The sequence below is a fragment of the Tenrec ecaudatus genome, chromosome 13 (assembly GCF_050624435.1).
Source record: "Tenrec ecaudatus isolate mTenEca1 chromosome 13, mTenEca1.hap1, whole genome shotgun sequence".
Taxonomy (NCBI): domain Eukaryota; kingdom Metazoa; phylum Chordata; class Mammalia; order Afrosoricida; family Tenrecidae; genus Tenrec; species Tenrec ecaudatus.
Window position 1 is genome coordinate 125,576,155 of NC_134542.1, and position 20,340 is coordinate 125,596,494.

At 41.1% G+C, this 20,340-nt stretch overlaps 2 pseudogenes; one reads left to right on the forward strand and one right to left on the reverse strand.

The window, feature by feature from the left end:
• Positions 1–4,494: 4,494 nt before the first annotated feature.
• On the forward strand, positions 4,495–4,898 carry LOC142424329 (microtubule-associated protein 1 light chain 3 beta pseudogene; annotated as a pseudogene).
• Positions 4,899–12,180: 7,282 nt separating this feature from the next.
• On the reverse strand, positions 12,181–12,600 carry LOC142424091 (peptidyl-prolyl cis-trans isomerase A pseudogene; annotated as a pseudogene).
• Between the last annotated feature and the right edge of the window lie 7,740 nt (positions 12,601–20,340).

The window sequence follows — 20,340 nt, forward strand, 5'->3', positions numbered from 1 at the left end:
TTCCTGTTGTCTCTGGAAATAATTTTTAACTATATTTTGGGAGGATGTCAGATGCTTACAGGCATCCTCCCTGAGGGCAATCTGTTGCCAGACTGCAGTGGGCCCCACTCCTTGCTGTGAAAGACAATGGACGCCTGCAGTCATCTATTTGGTTCCAGTAGGTGGTTTACACCCTACTGATAATGGTTCCTATGGAGATCCAGAGAAAAGTCAAAGTTAAACTGTCATCCTAAACCTAGGATCTGCCCATCTTGTCACATACATACTCCCAATCCCTCCTCTTCCTATTACATGTATGTCCCTAGACCACCCCCTCTCATAACTGTATTACCTATAGCACAGCCCCTTTCTGTGACATATGTCCTCATCTGTAATTAGGGGGTTTGAATGTCCCCAGAGAAGATAACAAGCCCGGGCTAGCATTAAACATTCTCCCTCCCTCCACGTGGATCACCAAGCAGGGTGAGCATGCTACCATGAATTGTGTCTGACTCCATTTATTTCAATAGTTCTCTTCTATCTCTCATGCTCTCCATAACTTTACTATGACTTTTACTTATTATTGTTGTACAGTTGCGCCTACCGGACCCATAATGATGTGTTAGGGGCTGGCTTCCCCTGACAGTGAGTTAGCCCTTCATAGTCTGTGTGGGATATCCTACCAACACTATAAATGTATGAAACCCACTGCAGCCCCTTCTCTGGATCTAGGCAGACCCAGTAAATATTAAAGCGACAGATAGTGAATGCAGAGACTGCAAAAGAGAGTCTCAGAGAAGCCTCAGGCTGCCTCAAGTGTCCCTCAGATTCCTCCAGCTACATCTCTCACTGGACACTAGAAAACACACAAACATCCTGGTTATCATATTCACTGTCTGTAACTCATGTCCACTTATACACACTTGCTATCTATCAAATCATCTTTTAAAATTCCAGGAAGTAAAAGTCAGCACAATCCAGACTCTATAGTGACTTAATGTGTTAAGTCCTGAATGGGGTCACTTGGAAATTCCAGCGCTGGGCACCTCTGCAAGACTTTCAGAGGTGGGGCTGGGTGGCTCTCATCAGCAGAGGCGGGGCTCTATTTGAATACCCTCTGCCTATATATCCATAAGTGAAGTTGAATGACTACTAAGAGGGTCACTCCCAGAGTAGATAAGAATGTTCTAGGTATCTTGGAGAGCCATGTGGGTTTGGTTCATTATTCAGTGGGCTGCTAAAAGGTCTGTCATTCTAAATCACCAATTGCTCTGCAAGAAAAATGTAATGCTCTTACTCCCATTAAGGTGTACAGCCTCAGAAGCCTATAAGGGCAGCCCTACTCTGTTCTATAGGGTCCTTATGAGAAAGAATTGACTTAATGGAAATGTCAACCACAGTTAGAGACACTTCCTAAAAATGCAGGGCCCCTCTCCACCTCTTTAAGTGTGGTCCTCGTTCTTTTACTGAACCAGTTAAATATTCCTGGTAGAATTAGATATTTAATCTGACTCAAGCACCCCTATCTAATGCGGTTTTATATTAACTTTTGGAAGAGGAAAATCCATATGCTAAAAGGAAAGCCTTCCCCAGCCCTCTCAGGACCTGCCCTTAATTGTTCCCTTGAGTTGGATATGAGACTGGCTCCCAAGTTACCTTCCCTTCACAAGGCCTCTGCACACCAAGCACTTGAAGGTACCGAGTTAACCTTAGAATTTCTATAGATGCTGAAGCTCTCTGCATCCCTCAGAGAAGCCAAAGCTGTTTGCAAATTTGCATAACACACTGGGAAGTTTCCAGGGAGTCTTCCATTGCCTCGAAAGAAGTCCCATATTTGAGCAGTTGATTGTGTTCTCCAAATCTGGGTATTTTGCTTTTTTTAAACGTTTTATTCGGGGCTCATACAACTCTCATCACAATCCATACATACGTCAATTGTGTAAAGCACATCTGTACATGAATTGCCCTCATCATTTTCAAAGCATTTGCTCTCCACTTAAACCCTTGGCATCAGATCTTTTTTCCCCCTCCCTCCCCGCCCCCCTCTCCCTCATTAACCTTTGATAATTTATAAATTATTATTTTGTCACATCCTGCCCTGTCCGACGTCTCCCTTCACCCCCTTTTCTGATGTCCGTCCCCCAGGGAGGAGGTCACATGCAGATCCCTGTAATTGCTTCCCTCTTTCCAACACACTCTCCCTCTACCCTCCCAGTATTGCCACTCACACCCCTGGTCCTGAAGGTATCATCCACCCTGGATTCCCTGTGCCTCCAGCTACCCATCTGCACCAGTGTACATCCTCTGGTCTAGCCAGACTTTCAAGGTAGAATTCGGATCATGATGGCGGGGATGGGGAAGAAAGCATTTAGGAACTAGAGGAAAGCTGTATTCTTCACTGGTGCTACATTACACCCTGACTGACTCATCTCATCCCCTAGAGCCCTCTGCAAGGGGATCTCCATTGGCCGACAAATGGGCTTTGGGTCTCCACTCTGCACTTCTCCCCTCATTCACTATGGTAAGATTTTTTTTTCTGATGATACCTGATCCCTTCGACACCTCGTGATCGCACAGGCTGGTGTGCTTCTTCCATGTGGGTTTTGTTGCTTCTGAGCTAGATGGCCGCTTGATGGTATTATGCTCTCTAATACTATATGCTTCCTAATGACCATGAGGCACTTTGATGCTTTATTCAGAATCTCAAAACTTCAGTTTCTCCAACTTTCAAAATGATATACAATTATCAACTATTTCAAGAATTGTAAAAACATGTTTTGTTTTGTGTTCTCTTCAAAAGATATTTGGGCTGAGATGAACACAATACAGTGTCAATCTACTGGCATTTGGCTGAACTATAAGGATGGAGAGAAACTGAATATGTTGAAAGAAGCTCATTGAAGTCAGAATTTAATGGTATAGAGACCACTGGACCTTCTGGGATTGATTTCAACTTATCCAGAGTTTGATGTGTTTCTCCCATCTTCTTAGAAAGAATGACAGATTTTCATTTTCAGTATCTTCCCGGCAGGAAAATAAAAGAGATATTTGGACTGTACTTGCTGAGGAGTCCCTGGAGAGGCTCTGGACTTGGATAAATTGGGAAAGTCTAGACACAAGAGGAAACAAACACTCAGCACCCTGCACTTGCTCCCATGGCAAAAACTGGGTCCCATGTACCTGAGCTTCCTCTGCTGCCCTCTTGGTCTCCTGACACTTGAGATGTTTGATCACTTCCCCTTCAGTGTCTCCTGGTACTTTTCCCACAGAATACATGCCAGTGTCCCCAGGTTTCAGATTGTTCGTGGTTGCAGTGCATTGATTTGAGAAGACAGGGTTGTTGCTAAAACTGCCATCACTAGGCTTCTTTGCCATATAATACAGGCTTTGTTTCTCAGAGCCTGATACATGTAGAAACTTGCTAGCTGCAGACATGGCAGTGAGAGATAGCCGTCTGAGAAAGCGTTCCCAACCCATGACTGGTCTGTAGCAGCTCTACCTGCACGATCACACCTAGGAAAAAGGGGGAAAGGGGAGCGCAAATTTAAGAGTTCTAAGATGGAAAGCACTATTTTTGACATTGAAAGTGCTCACAGGGTAGGACATTCGTGTCACCAAGAAGAATCCGGAAGGGTGTTACCTCCACAGGCATCTCTGATCAACATGGGAAGGATGAAGGCCCCAAAAGCTGACCTTCACATGTGACGTGGAGTTCTGCTGCCATATTTTACACTGCAGGTGATTCATGTGTGCTGGGTTTGTGGAAACAGGAGCAGGATGGTTCTAAGTAGGAACAGCTGAGTGATGGCCCCTAGAGGGGATTTTCCTGACCCATGTTCTATGATTCAATCTCTCCCCTTCATCATTTGCACTGACTGTGGACAAACAAGTCCTCCCTGAAACCATGGGTAGTTTGGTAGAAATGCATGTGGTTGGCCTGAGACGTGAACCACAATGAAGGAAATTCCCGAGGATGCCATTTTCCTTGGAATATTCCACTTTCTCTCTGGGGAGCTGAGTCCTATCCGAAGGACAAGGGCAGTCTATGAGAAATTCAGGCTGTTGGGTTAAAGTGAGGGTAAAATGATGAATATTTCTGAACATCCACGTCTCTTAAAAAAACACATTTTAATGATACTTTATCCACGTATTATACAATTCAGTGATTAAATAAAAGGTTGTAAAATCTTTACCACGATCAATTTTAGAATATTTTCTCCCCCCCATAATCATTAGTATTTATGTAATATTTTCACATTTTTCAAAAATACACACAACAAAGAAGTCACTAATTGAACAACTTCTACATGTGTGATTCGGTGCCATTGACCATTCTTTTTATGTTGTACAACAAATTATTGTATACTTCTGTGAATTGTTCCACAAACATTAAAATTAATTCACTGCCACCTAAGCAAAAACTCTTCCTCCTTCACGCATAGTAAAGTTTGGTTTCTGTTTAAAAATAATTTTCTTGACAGGGGAAGTTGCCGTCATCCTAGTCTGAGCTACCGTCTGACGCCGCCGCCACCGTCCCGCGATATGCCGTCTGAGAAGACCTACAAGCAGAGCCGCTCGTTTGAACAAAGAGTGGAAGATGTCCGGCTTATCCGAGAACAACATCCTACTAAAATCCCGGTGATAATAGAAAGATACAAGGGGGAGAAGCAGCTTCCTGTGCTGGATAAAACCAAGTTCCTCGTCCCCGATCACGTCAACACGAGCGAGCTCATCAAAATCATACGAAGGCGCCTGCAACTGAACGCCAACCAGGCCTTCTTCCTGCTGGTTCGCGGCCACAGCATGGGGAGCGTGTCCACGCCCATTTCTGAGTGTGCGAGAGCAAGCGGGATGAAGACGGCTTCCTGCACATGGTCTACGCCTCCCAGGAGACGTTTGGCATGAAGCCGGCTGCCTAAGACCAACCAAACCATCTTCAGAATGTCACCCCTTACTAAGGGGCGGGGAAGGAAAGGGATGTTAGCGCAGGTCGATCGGTCAGCCCCTCAGCACAGGCCCTCACCTCTGCGGTGTCCCGCCCACTGGAAGTTGTAGCATGTTTCCCTCACGCAGTGCGCACCCTCAGCTTCAGCAGACTATTTTTATTTAACTCAGATGTTAGGTTTACAAATAAAGTGCTTTGCATTTTAAGTTGCCAATAAAATAAACATTGGAGTTAAAAAATTAAAAATAATTTTCTTGATATAATATTCACACTTCTATCATTAAACCACCTCTAAAAATAGTTCCATATGCATCGTCACAATCAGCTCCAATGCGATCCTGCCTCCTTGCCCACTGATCACTCCCCAATTACCCTCTCCCTCCCCTTCCAGATAAACCATTGCCTCAGTGATTGTCTCTATGAATCCACTTCTTCTGTGCTCCAAACAGGAGACAAACAGAAAGAAATAATAATATAAAGATACAACTAAAAATAAAGAACATGAAAAAAAGAGAGGGAGCACCTTCTTCCCTTCTCATTTCCTCCTTCTCACCTGCCTCGGTGGTTGTGGAGTCTCACCTGTCACTTTTCAGTTACTAGTCAGAAATGCCCATGGTTTGTGACAAGATTTAGCTAATCAGTTCTCTAGGTGACCATAATCTGAGTACAGGATCTTATAACATGGCTCTGCACAATCCTCGCCTTCATGAGGAGATCACTGAAGATAAGGGCATTAGAGCAAAGTGTGGTCAAGAAAGCAAATGGCACAAGGCTATCAATTACCTGGGATCTTAAAGTCTTGTCTTCAAACAAGCAGCCATCTCAGTGAGGTGTCAAGTAAGTCCACACTGAAGAAGCACATCAGCCCATGTGATCCAAAGACAGTGACAACAAAATCCAAGTATGATGAAGGGAAAAGTTTCAGCGCTCAAATTGTGAACCTCCAATTTGTAAGAAGCTAAGTGGGCAGTTGGAACTCAAAGTCCATCTGGAGAATATCTAGTCATATTGGGCCTTTGGCAGATCCCCTTGACAAGCTTTATTACCAGACAGAGATGATTGTAAACTTGATCATGGTGGATCAGACCATGGAATAATATACTTGGTCAGTTGACCTACCTCTTCACCCAACCTGAATTTTCTCTAGGGTCAAATATTTTTCACTTGTTCCACAGCAATTTTTCCCCCTCTGGACTTTAAAATACTGAGGGTGATCTTTTCTTTGTTACTCTTTATTTTCATTTTTATATTAATTTCTTCTTGCTGTTTTATTTTGTTTTTGTGTTTTATTGTTTCTATTGGGTTTCCAGGTTTGTAAAGCACTGGAATGGATGCATAGAGACAATATCTAATGTAATGGTCTATGGGGCATGTGGGGAGCAGAGGAGTCAGGAGGGTGAGGGGATTTGGGGAGCAAAGAATGAATGCAAGAGAAGAGGGAACATAAGAATTCGTTATGATGTGTGTGTATATACATATATACTTACTACTCCTAAAAAGCGATTTAACTACGTAAGTTTATTATATGTGAATATATCAAGAAACCCTACATTAAATAAACAAAGTTTGACCAATGGTTACCATGGGTGAAGGAGAAATGGTTATTAGGGGGTATTCAGTTTATATTAATGGTGGTGGGATAATTTGGAAAAAGATATCAATAATAATTGAAAAAGTAATATATGAAGAGTATAATCAAAGGCACTGAATTATACATGTAATCATTGTTGAATTGGGGAATTTTTTTGTGTATACCGTACCAAATTAAAAATATGATAGGACTAACCATGAGTATAAAGAAGAAAAATTTGGATTGATAATGATTGTATGCCTTCCCCCCCCCAAGAAACATCTTTATTGATACAGTATGTATTTGCCATTCCCTCTGACATACCCTGAGCTAATTACTATCCACAGGCTGACCGGGGAGGTGCAGGGAAAGGAACATACTGGGCAGACAGACGTGGGACTAAGAACTGCGGGGGGTGGATACGACTCCTTCACGTGGCAAAGATGAGGAAGGCCACCATTAGGCAGAAAAGCTCCACGGCCTTTGAGAAGGCAAAGCCCAGGATGACATAGAAGAGCTGCTGCTTCAGAGAAGGGTTCCTGGCACACCAAGGATGAGGCTCCCAAACCCAGTCCCAATGCCGCCACACCAACTGTGGCAGCCCCAGCCCCAAAGAACTTGGCTGCTGTGCCAATGTCCTTGCTGGCTTAGAAGCTGAGACTAGGGATGAGTGAGGTCAGGTAACGTGGGCTGTCGAGCTGATGAAGTGCTCATCTGTCAGTGTCTCCGGCTATTTCTGCACCAACACAGACAAAGGTCAAGTCAACAACTGGGAGATGCTCCTGACCAGGAAAGGGGTGGAGACGAATTTGGTGCAGGCATACATTTTTTTTTAATTTTAACAATTTATTGGGGCTGATACAATTCTTTTCACAGTTCATACATATACATACATCAATTGTATAAAGCACATCTGTACAGTCTTTGCCCTAATCATTTTTTTCTCTTTTCTTCTTTTACATTTTATTAGGGATACATTTTTAAGGGATGAGGGGCAGTGTCAGGGGAGCTGCTTTTAGTGCAGAGAAGACAGACAGCTGTATGCCTCTTCTTGATATGATTGAATTATTGAATTGTAGCATATGTGCATGAAGTTCCAATAATTTTTTTTTAAAGAAAGAGATTGTTACTTACACAGACCTTCAGGTAGGGCTTTGGTTAACAGGCTCATGGCTGTTTTTCTCTTTGTGAATAAAATTCTATTAACACACAGCTATGTCCTTCACTACTGCCTGCTGTTGCTTTTACACTCAATTAGTAGGGTTCAGTAATTGTCTCCAAGACTCTATAACTAATGAATAATAAATTATGGTTTTCAGGCCTTTTTCAAAATGGAAATTTGCTAACCCCTGATCTAGGGGTAGAGTTAGGAAGAAAAACAGCAAGGCTTTCTGAAATATATAATTTTAAACTATGATGATTATTTGACAGAATATTTTTAAAATTTCATCTGGATGGATAGGTTAGAACTACCAACTCCAGTTGCACAGTGGTGATTCGCTCAGCTGTTAAAATGAAGTCAATCATTCAGATCCACCAAGTGAAATACAGGCTTGAAAATCTTATAGAAGTTCTAGTCTATCCTATAGGATTACTATGAGTTGGAAACTATCCGTGTTAGCAGAATTTGTTTGGGCGAAAAGTAACTTTTAAAATTTTACTTGAAAAAAATGACAAACCAATTTCAAACCATCAACTTTACAGTCATTAGTTCAATCCTTAACAGCACCACCCAGAGAGTCCACTGAGTCTGCCTGAAAGGTATTCCAACTATGGCAGTTACATGATCTCCTGTCAACTTGCAAAGGAATGAAGTCTAGCCTGTCAATCAGGTCACAGCTTAATGACCTCATTTGGAGGTATAAAGGAGATAAATAGCTCACTGGAGGACAGATACTCTCTCTCCCTGCAAGGCATTCCTGTTGACAAGCCACATGGAGCTATGCAAGTATCAGCCAGAGCCTTGGAGCTGGAGGAGCCATAGGGACAGACCCATGCCAGCACTAAGATGCTTTCAATGGCACTGGATCCACAAGACCTTCCACCTCCTAGCCTGTGGTGTGCCTTCACTCAGCACTGTTGCATGTGTTGCATGAATCTGAAGTGGAATTTAGAGACTGGTATCAGACATATGGGCTAATATTGGACTTAAGGTTTGATCTGAACTGGGCTGGTATGTTTTCTCTTTATATATGGCTTTTTCTATACACATAGGAATATCTATGAATTTCTTTATATAGTCCACCCGGACTAACACACTGACCTTCTCAAAACATATGCTGATCGCCCCTGGCAGAGTAATATTCACTCCCTATGGAACAAGCTCATTTGTGTTTTTCTCTCCAAGAGAATGTTTTCTCTTCTTAGAACTTTGAATTCACAGATACCAAGAGTAGGCACTGAATCAAAAAATATAGATTCCAAGTGGGAAACTGTGAGATGAAGAACCCTGAATTGAAATAAGAAAACAGACTTGAAACTCCCTCTCCAAACACTCCAGAGTCAGAATTCTTCTTTCAGGCCCTTACAGTGCCCTGCAACACAGCTCCCTCCCTGCATGCGTGGTTCGTATCTGTACTCACACTGACTTTCCTCAGTGTGTCTTCCCCACCGTAATACATGGATGTGTGATTGACTTTTAGACTCTCCATTCACTGATACAGTGTGTTCATGGTAATGTTTCTGGAGATGGTACACCAGCTTTCATAGAATCTGTATAATACGCGATAACAACAGTACTAATATGTGAGACCCACTGTAGGCTTGGAGCATGGCTGATACAGGTCACGGCAGTGCTACTCAAAGTGAATCCAGAGATTTCACAAGAGAATCACAAAGACATTTTATGCTCCCTCAAGTCTCGTCAGACTCAACCAGTTGCACATTAGTGTTGACACTTGTAAACACAGTATATGTTGGTCATGAAAACCATCACACATTTCCAGTCTCCTGTTCATAGCCACTCACACACACTAGCCCTCAATAAAATGACTTGTTACAATACCTGAGTGAGATGACTCTTATGTTCATACAAACTACTGAATGGGGATACCTGGGAACTATGGTACTGTGGATCTTCTACCAGAACTGTATGGTTGGGAATGGTGTGGATTTTATTAGCAGAAAGGAGGGAGGGAGTCTATTTGCATAACTTCCTATTACACAGCAGCAAATATGGTTGGATAATTTCAAAATGCTCACTATCCCACCATACACATAAATGAATATACCAGCAGAATTGATGGGAATAGTGCTTGGAAATGATTTATTATTATGTGATTGTGATACACAGAATACAGGTCTCTTCATATTGTTTCATACACAAGTGATTTATATATAGATGATTTAAGGCAGAATGTATGCTCACTTGCTTAGCTTTTTTCAATTTATTTCATTTATGTGACAATAGACCCATAAGTTTATATCTAGCCAACATGAATTGATTTTAATGTTCAATATCTTAGAGCAGGAACATGTGTATACCTCAATTTATCTGTTTTTATACATTTGTTTCTTGTTTCTGGTTTTTTCTTCTCTTTCTCCATTTTTTAAAACATTTTATTAGGGGCTCATACAACTCTTATCACAATCCATACATATACATACATCAATTGTATAAAGCACATCCGTACATTCTTTTCCCTAATCATTTTCAAAGCATTTGCTCTCCACTTAGGCCCTTTGCATCAGGTCTTTTTTATTCCCCCTCCCTCCCCACGCTCCCCGTTTCTGGTTTTTTAATGTAAGTTACTATTTGGGTTGAAATAAAAAAGTGAGGGGGGGGGGAAGCATTCACATTCTTATTACCAGAAATCACAGAAACAAGCATGACCATACTGTAAAATTTTCAACAAAGTTGTAATATTAAAAACAAGAACAATAAATATACTTTTAGTGAGAGAGTTCCCATTAGGAGAGAAAAACACCAAAGTCTTAACTTTGCTGGAATATAATTCTTAGATAATATTTAAACTGCATAAAGGTTTTTCTAAAATATTTAATAATTTAAAACTTCTTGTGTTAAAGTGAATAGGATCTCCCAGAAGCACAGACTTATGAAAATACTTGTTTTATTGCAGAACATGTCTTAAGATGTAGATAATAAACAAAAATTGATTTCTTTCTAATCCCTTGATGGTGACTAGGGTAGCTGGAGAGTAATCACTGACAAAATGCAACCAAACTTACCTCTCCCGACCCTTAGCAGAACAAAAATCACTGAAAGGCTAGGTATGCATTAATAAAAATCTACATTTAACTGGCACAGGCCAGAATACATCTGAAATTATGTCCAGAAGCAACTCTCTTTGGTTTGTTTATGTATGAAGTATTCAGTCTGAAGAAAAACATGAAAATATGTAGCTGAAAATCTTCTTCAGCAAGGGAAAAAGGAAAGGGCAGGCCCAGGTCCTCGACCAGTAGTAGTACCTTTGCAGGAGGAAAGAAACAATGAGAAAGCTGTATCTCAGATCCAGCTTCTAAAAGGAAAGAAATGGGCTTTCTTGAGACAATGATAGTTACCTGGGCTCGAGATGGGTGATCTGTGGGGCCTCACACCCTGGGTACCATCAATCCTCCAAGGCCAAGCCAAGCAGCTCTAACACTGAGGCACCTTGAGCAGGGAGCTACGAAGGTCTAGTGGGATAAACTATTCCACCCACTCTCTGTTGAGTTGGGCAGTCATTTCCCCAGTGACCTTTCTATTCATAGTATGGACATGGCCTTCTTGGAGGTCACAGATGTGGAGCAAGGTCCTCATGGCACACTCTTGTGCGGCCCAATAACTAGTTTAGTCACACCCACTCTGCCCTGGAGGGCACTTGCTAACATTTGACATTTAACCTTATCTCTTTGTAGCTTATATAACTTTTCCTGATCCTCCCCATTGTTGAAAACTTTGAATGCTGCACTGAGATGGTCTTACTCTGAAGTCTGGGGTCCACATTCTAACCTTTTTAAAGTTTTATTTTAACGTCTGGAGCTGATTGTGAGATGAAATTTGAGTGAAGTACAATGATCCCTTCTGGTGTAGTAGGGTCAACTTTGGTATACTTAAAACTTCTGGAAGATGTGATAGAAATTTGGTAGAATTTTCATTTAGTTCCCAAATGATTTCCCTAATTTTGTCATTAACTGTCTGCCTTAGTTGAGGCTTTCAGCAAGCCCTCAATGAGATAAAAATCATATCATTTTGAAGAATAAGGTGCTCATGACCATCTGATAATTCCAAGCAGGGTTGTGCTTGGGACTGCCTTGAAGTCTACGGGCTTATCCCAATTCTGGGCATGCCCTTCATCACCTCTCTTTGTGCAGCTATCTAAATCTCTCCCCATCTTCAGAGGTCAAGGCAGTTGTTAAAATCATATAGATGTCATGCCAAGTAAGATCATATGACTGAGATATTTAAATTCTTTTAAAAATTATTTATCTTTTATTTCATAATCATAAACTTAACTCTGTTTTACAGCTGGACTCAGGGGCAATAAGGGAAGTAGGAAACCCAAAGAAGTGGCGTGAGAGCACAAGATTAAACCACACTGCAAGCACATTGGGAATAGAAGGGTGATTTCCCAAGCTATACAAGGAATGGTCTGGTGCTTAAAACATGAAAATCCAGATCAAATTTAATTAGAATTGTCCATAGTCAACAATGGTGACCTTCTTGCTGGTCTTGCCATTTCTGGAACTAAAACACCCCATGGCTTCCTCCTTTCATCTGACCGAAGACCACGTGCTTGCCATCCAACCATTCAGTCTTAGTGGTGCAGATAGAAATCTGGGAACCATTCAAATTGGGCCCAGCATTTGCCATAGACAGGATGCCAGGACCTGTGTGCTTCAGGATGAAGTTCTCATCTTCAAATTTCTCTCCATAGATGGACTTGCCACTAGTGTTATTATGGCGTGTGAAGTCACCACCCTGGCACATAATCCCTGGAATGATTCTATGAAAGCAGGACCCTACATAACCAAAACCTTTCTCCCCAGTGCTCACAGTATGGAAGTTTTCTGCTGTCTTTGGGACTTTGTCTGCACACAGCTCAAAAGAGATGAAGCAAAAGAGCTTGCTGTCGACAGCTATCAAAAAAAACTCAGAGTTGACCATGGCTGGACACAACAGGGCCAGAAAGACTACAAATTCAGGCAGTGGCGTCTGCAAAGCCGATATTTAAATTCTTTAATGTAAGTGTCTGGGTCCAACGTATAACTCCAAGATGTTTTCCTAAGACTGATAAATAATTTAACAAGAAAGGGATCTGAACTTTTACAAGCCTCTCTGGTCCTGGGACATCACAGAGGGGAATAAGGGGGACAGGATTGAGGATGGATCCTGTGGATTTGAAGCTGCTGTCTTTGTGCTGGAGAGAACTGAACATCAAAGAGTGAGAGGCAGAGATGGTGCGGGCAGTAGGGGACAGGTGTCAGATGTTTTAGAACATGGCAAGGGTGGGAGGAGTAGACAATCATGGTATGGGCAAGGGAGGAATTTGGGTAAAATTTTGTATGAGGTAACGGGAGGGGATATTGGATTACACTTTGTAGGCTCAGAGGTGGTGAGACAAGGCAGGAGTGGTAGGAGGTGGTGAGGAGGAAGACTGAAGAAGAATGAGACACTATAGCAAAATAGAGGGTTATAGTCTGACAGCAGGGAGATTGCAACAGTATCCAGGGGGGTTGGAGAGACCTGGAGGGGGTGTAAGGGGGAGGGGAGAAAGAAAGCCCAGCAGCAGTTTAGTCAGAGACAATAGGCACTGAAATTGGCTGCACAGCATGATCCGAAGGATCAAAGACTGATTCTTAGTCTGAGAGAGGAACATTTTCCTGAACCAGAACTTGGATAGGGGAACAATTCTGACATAAATGAGGTTGAGCACAAAGGAGACAAAAAACTTAGATATATGGAATATCAGATTATATTTTATAGATTAAAAAGAAATTATTGAGATCTTGAATAATGTTTAAATCAAGTACACCACCTGGTAACCATCTTGAGTTGTTCAATTTGTCCGTGTTACATAAGAAAATCCATTTTCCCCTTTGAATAACTGATTTAAGACCCAGGGAATAGAAGTTTGCCAGTAAACTAACCAGAGGAGTTTTATGCCATTGCTTAGTGTGGTAGTTATATAATCATTTGTCAATTTGATTAAGACTGAAGGGGTGGAGTCCAGCGTTTCAATCAAAATATAACCAATGGCCCCTGTGGCAGGTGTGGGTATGCCCTTCTCCTGTCAATTCTGGGAATTTTGTAATTTCCTCCTTGGAGGCAAGAGACAGACTCTCTCTTTCTCTTTTGGCTCACTCCTTTAAAGACCCTCTGCTGACCAGACACATGGCACTGCACTGATAAACCGCATGCCCTGGGAACTAGAGAAGTCATGTGCAGACCCTGCCAATGCTGAGATGCTTACACCACCACTGGATCCAATGACATTCTACCCACTAGCCTGTGATCATCCTGCATTCAGCATCATTGCATGTGTTTCTTAAGTCTGAAGAGGACTTTATATAGATTGGTACCGGATACTTGGGCTAATATCAGACTTATGAATTGAACTGGGCTGGGTTGGGATGCTTTCTTAATGTATAATTACTCTTTATACAAAACCCTTATACACATGCGTTTCTATGGATTTCTCTAGCCTACTTGGACCAACACACTTAAAATTCTTACAACCCATTTTAAAAGGCTGAGCAAAAATTTGAGCTCTCTTAAATGAGGTAGCAAAACAGGAGAGCATACTTACACTGAATAATTACCACCTAAGCCCCTGGGGCTGGGAAGGCCACCTGACTGAGCAAAGATTCCTGGTATATGGACATTTTCAGAAAGGCCAAGAGAAAATGAGCAGACCACCTTGGGGAAGGGAGCCTTGGATTCAACACTCACTGATGCGTTGTCAGAGGGTCTTTAGCTGAAGATGAGATCCCTTTGTTAGGCTCGCTTGAAGTGGGTCCGGAAAGGTTGCTAGAAGGGGGTCTGGAAAGGCTGCTAGAAGGAGGTCTGGAAAGGCTGCTGAGGACTTTACTGGCTAGGGAAAGGAAAGTGCCACTTCAGTCCTAGCCTAGACAGCCTCCCCATGCAGGCCACCATATAGTAGGTTTTACAGAGACAAGAGACAGAGTGAGATGTTTAATTTATAGATTTATTGAGAGAGGTGCAGTTTGTAGGGTACAGGAAGTCAAAAGAAATTAGGTGAAAGGGGTTTAAGATAGTAAGGTAAGAAAGGTTAGAGCTGGCTCTTCGTCTAAAGCCAGAGGATTAGCCAAATTAAAAGGTGTAAAGTCCATGAGACCTGCTATTACATAAAGGAGAACATTAGGCTTAATACAGACCCATGAACAAACTACAGCAGAATTGGTGAGGAAGGGGCTAAACAACTCTAATGTCTGATGCAGAACTGGCAGAAGAAATCCAAGCTGGAGGGAGAGTCCGCCTTCAAGGTAGAGAGAAGAGGTGAGAGCAAAAGAGTCCAGAGCAGCAGGAGGGTAGAAGGAGCCGAGTCCAAGCGAGGCAAAGGATCAATTTGGGTATGTAAGTCTTTGGGATGTCTGTACACTTTTTGATATGAGGGTTCCCCCACATCTTTCTGGTTGGTGTGGATAACTCCAATGGGCTGGCTGCCAGCTTCCACAGACTGACACTTCTTAACTGGGCAGCAAGATGGGTGGAGTAAGCTTTGTAAACAGAAGAAACCTATGCTGTCCTTAGTAAAGGCTTCCAAGGGACCCTAGAAGGGGTCTGGCCCTTTGTCCGGAGCCATGAGGCCCGGTCATTACTTGGAACTTATTAGGACCTGCCCGGAGCCATGAGGCCCGGTCATTACTTGGAATTCATTAGCCTGAGCCAGCCTACAGCACTGCAGCTGTGTTTGACATACTTATCTTGCCAGACATAGATAAGGAAGTCTCTATCTGTCTGCATGATTCTGTTCTGCGGTCACTATTCCCGGTATGAACTCTGCTCCAACCTTGGGTAAACATATGTGTAATGATTATATATATACATCTGCATCCTGATTCCCCCACCATTGTTCTCAGGGAAACATCTGCGTTTTGTTTCCCCCACTAGTGTTCTCAGGGAAACACTTGCGGCTTGTTTCCGTTTCCCTGGCCTATATAAGCTATAACTTTCCACTCAATAAACAGGACTTGATCAGGATATTGTCTTGTCCTCATTCTCCATGCCTCTTGTACCCCCCCAATTCCCACTCTCTCCTCCAGGACCCACGGTGAATGTCCCGCGGGACGGGGCAACTGGCGCCCAACGTGTGAGCTGGATATGAGGCATAAAGTGAGGTATGAAGGCGCAGGAATAAGCTGGCGAGTTAAAGTGGAAGAAAATTCCTTCGGCCGCCATGGGAACCTGCTGCGGCGAGACTGAAGGTGAGAGCGCCTAAAGATGGGTCAAGAATTAAGCAGGCATCAGATTTATGTGAAACAATTGAAAGAGGCCTTAAAGGCATGGGGAGTAAAGGTCAAAAGTTGTGATTAAAAACAAAGGATCCCATGTCAGACACCACTGAATAGCACGGCCGTGAATATTTAGAGAAAATTAAGAGTAAGTGGTGAAAAGTTGGAAGTAATAAATAATGGGACAGATTTCTAGTAAATAATGTATGTATGTAAATATGTTTCAAAATGTGTTATAAGCTAAAGGAACAAATATAAGTTACCAATGATTAGAGAAGTTTTCAGAATTTGTGGGTAAGATATGTCTTTGGTTTACTGAGGATGGGACTGTAAATATTAGGGATAGCCTGGATCCTAAGCATGAAGGACTCTGGGGTGAGAATAATTTGGTTGCATGCTCAAACAAAATTGAAAGAAAAGTTGCTGCTGAGCCTCCAGCTCCTCCCCCTCCACCACTGAAGCCCCAGAAGCCGCTGGAAAGTGAACCTGAGGGCTTTGAAAGCAAGCAGAAGCAGTTAGAGGGCGGTCAATACATTATCATGATAAGGATCTAGGACTTAGAAACCTGGTGCCTGGAGACTCAGACGTCCTGCTGGGATGAAACAATTGGCAAAGGGGGTAGCCTGGGAGCAAGTGTATGAGTCATTAGCAACAAAAGGGGAGTAGATTTAGGAATTCCAGGATGTTATCTATGCTCAAGGACTGGCGAATGTTCCCCCCATTTCATTCAAAACTGTAAAAGATTTAAAATCTGCTTGTTCTCAATATGGTTCTGTGGCTCATTTTACTATGGAGTTAGTAGAAGCCGCGATAGGAGAAAATGTGTTTTGGGCAGAAGACTGGTAATAGCTGGCTCAAACGTGTTTGTCAGGAAAAGACTACTTGTTGTTGAATTCAGAGTTTCTTGAGAGTTTTCAAAATACAGCAGATATAAGCTGTTTGTGTGAACAAAGTTTATGTGAACAATGTGTGTGTGGTGCGTGCACACGTGTGTGTGTGTGTGTGTGTGTATTACACACTCTTTCATTTTGTATGTACAAATGTTTTTCTGAATGTTTATTTTAAGAATAAAATCACTTGCTTGTGTTTATTACTGCTTAAAGTTGAGTCTTTTTTGAGTATTTAAAAATAATTATACCAATGAAACTACTCTGTCAAGGAAAATATTGCCATCATTTATAGACTATGTAACTTTCAAGTATGTGCTAATTTTTTGTCCCTTTGTCTAATTAAAATCAGGAATTGTATTAAAAAATTAAACAATTGTTTTTTAAAAAAAATGCAAATACTGCCTGCTAGGTAGTGCTGAGACCTTTAAGAAACAAGAGCAACTTGTCTGATTATATCAGACTATGCTAAAACGTTAAAACTTTCTTTACTCAAGGCTTGCTATAGCAGTTGCTTTGCAAGGAAAAACAGTAAAAGAGGGTTAATGATACTGTGAAATTTATGGAAGCCCTGCAGCCTGGGCTCCCTTCCCCCTCTGCTATTCCAGCCAATGCATATAAAATCATTTTAGATTTAAAAGATTGTTTTTATACCATTCCCTTGGATCCAAAAGATTATAAAAGATTTGCTTTTAGTGTTCCTAGTGTTAATTTTAAAGAACCTATGGAGCATTATCAGTGGAAAGTCTTACATCAGGGAATGTCTAATAGTGTCACCTTATGTCAAAAGTTTGTAACTGCAGCTATAAAGTCAGTGAGAACTTCTGAAACGTCGGTATATAACATTCACTATATGCATGATATTTTGATGGCTCATAGGGACCAAAAAGGGTTCTCTTTATTTTTTACTTATTACGAGAAGCATTACAAAGGCATGGGTTAGTTATAGCAGAAGAAAAAGTACAGGTTATTGAACCTTACAAGTATTTAGGACATATTTTACAGAAAGGTTTTGTTTAACCCCAGAAGATAGAAATAAGAAAATATCACTTACAAACTTTAAATGATTTCCAAAAATTATTAGGAGCTATTAATTGGCTTAGACCATATTTAAAAATAAGTACTAGAGAGCTTAAGCCTTTGTTTGATATTTTAAAAGGAGATCCTGATCCAAATTCAACTCGGGAAATTTCCCCTTTAGCAGAACAAGCCTTAAAAATTAGTAAATTTATGTATTCAAGAACAAATTATGTTTATTAATTATGGTAAACCTTGGTACTTTTACATCTGGTGTGTTATGGCAGAAAAGACCATTATTGTGGGTATACTTAGCTTCTTCAAGAAAAAAAGAGTTCTGAAACCTTTTTTTTTTAAAAGCATCAGAAGAATACATAATTTTTATTCAAAGGGGATTTAGAATCTTTGTGGAAAAAGTTCTTGTGATAGTTAGGTTTTATCCAAACCTGATTGGGCCACAATCCTTGGTAATTTTTTTAAAACAATTTATTAGGGGCTCATACAACTCTTATTACAGTCCATACATATACATACATCAATTGTATAAAGCACATCTGTACATTCTTTGCCCTAATCATCTGAAACCTTATTTTGAAGAAATAACTGAATTAGTGATGAAAGGTAGGTCCAAGTCTGTTAAATATTTTGGGAAAGACCCTAATTCTATAGTCATACCTTATGACAGGCTCCAAACTTCTTGTTTATGGGAAAGTTATGATTCATGGGAATTAGCATTTGCTGAGTTTTGTGGATTGGTGAACAATATTTATCCTCCAGATAAATTGTTACTATTTGCTAAAAAACATTTATTTATTTCCCCAGCATTTGTAAAAATAAACCCATACTTCATGCCCTTACAATATTTACTGATGGTTCCTCTAATGGAACTGCAGCTACACACTATGGTAAAAAAATTCCCTGCTCAATCTGCACAGTTAGTTGAGCTACATGCAATCATAGCAGTTTCTCAATGACATCTTTGGCAGATGGATGTTACTCACATTCCTTCATTTGGTAAATTGAGCTATTTGCATGTTACTTACTCTGGATTTATTGTGGCCATTTCTATGACTGGTGAAAAAACGTCTTTAGTTATTCAACACGTTACGTTGTTTTACTGTAATTGGTATACACAAATGCTTAAAGAGAAATAATGAATCTGCTTATATTAGTGAATCATTTACTTAATTTTGTGTCACTTTTCGAATTAAACACATAACTGGAATCTCTTATAATCCTCAAGGCCAAGGTATTGTGGAATGTGCCAATGAAACTATCAAGCGACATTTAGACAAAATGAAAAAGGGGAGATATACCCTTTTACTCCCCGCAATTTAATTAATCATACTTTATTTTAACATTTTGGAATTTAGATGTACACGGTCAGTCTGCTGCTGACTGCCTTTGGAAAAAGATTGCCAAACATAAAGACAAAGCATATGTAATATGGAAAGATCTACTTAATGGAAAATGGCAAAAGCCAGCTCCCTCCTGATTTGGGGGCGAGGGCATGTTTGTCTTTTCTCCCACAGGAGGCTGATGGAGCAAGGTGACTGCCTGAACCTTTGGTGCAGTTTGCAAACTAAGCAGATGGTAATTCGCCTCTAAGTGCTTCTGGGGACATTGCACAGTGAGCAGTACTAGGCTTAAGTTCCTGATCCACCACTCTTACATCCTGCTATCGGGGAGTCTGGAAATCACAGTGTGGGTTAATGACTCACATCTTCCCTGTACAAGGTGAAGGAAATGTATTCTCATCCACTCCGCAGTCTTTTTCTTTTTGTGGACTAGAGATGTGAAAGAATAAAAAACCATATTGTGGAGATCAGGTCCCATGGACAAGCCTATCCAGTATAACATCACAAAAGAGATATATCATCGATTGGTCCAGCAACCAGGCAAATACTAAAAAATATTGCCGAATGGAAAATAGAGACTACTTTGGAGATGTGAAGCTTATGGGCCTTTCCTACAAACCGCAAGGAAACGTTACTGCCTGTGTAACATCGTCTTATGTACTTTTGGCAGGGAATATTATAATAGATCATGATGATTATAAGTTTAACATGTCTTGTAATAATTGTAATTTGTCCAATTGTATTACCTGAACCCCTGAGGGTGTTGTCATTGCTATTTTGTATCAATCTTTTATTATTTAAAAAAGATGGTTACAGGTATTTGAAGAGATTGAGAAAACTAAGAGTTTTGTAAGTTTGCTTATAGCAAGTATTTTAGCTATATTGTTTAGTTGCTACTGATATTATTAAAGCAACTGTACTTTATCCAAAAATGCGACTAATGTGTTGGGTACTCAAAAAGACAGAACGTTAGAACAAAAAGTTAATGCTCTTTATAACATGGTCACAGCAAGAGTGTGTATTGTTGATCTTATGCATACTTCCTATGATACTGTGCAAAGTTATGGTTAAATTATTGGCCTTAGGAACAAAACTTCATGAAGTGCACCTGTGCACTTCGCCCCCTCCCCGAACAGGGGTGTAAGGCAGAGGCTGGTGAGTCAATGACGG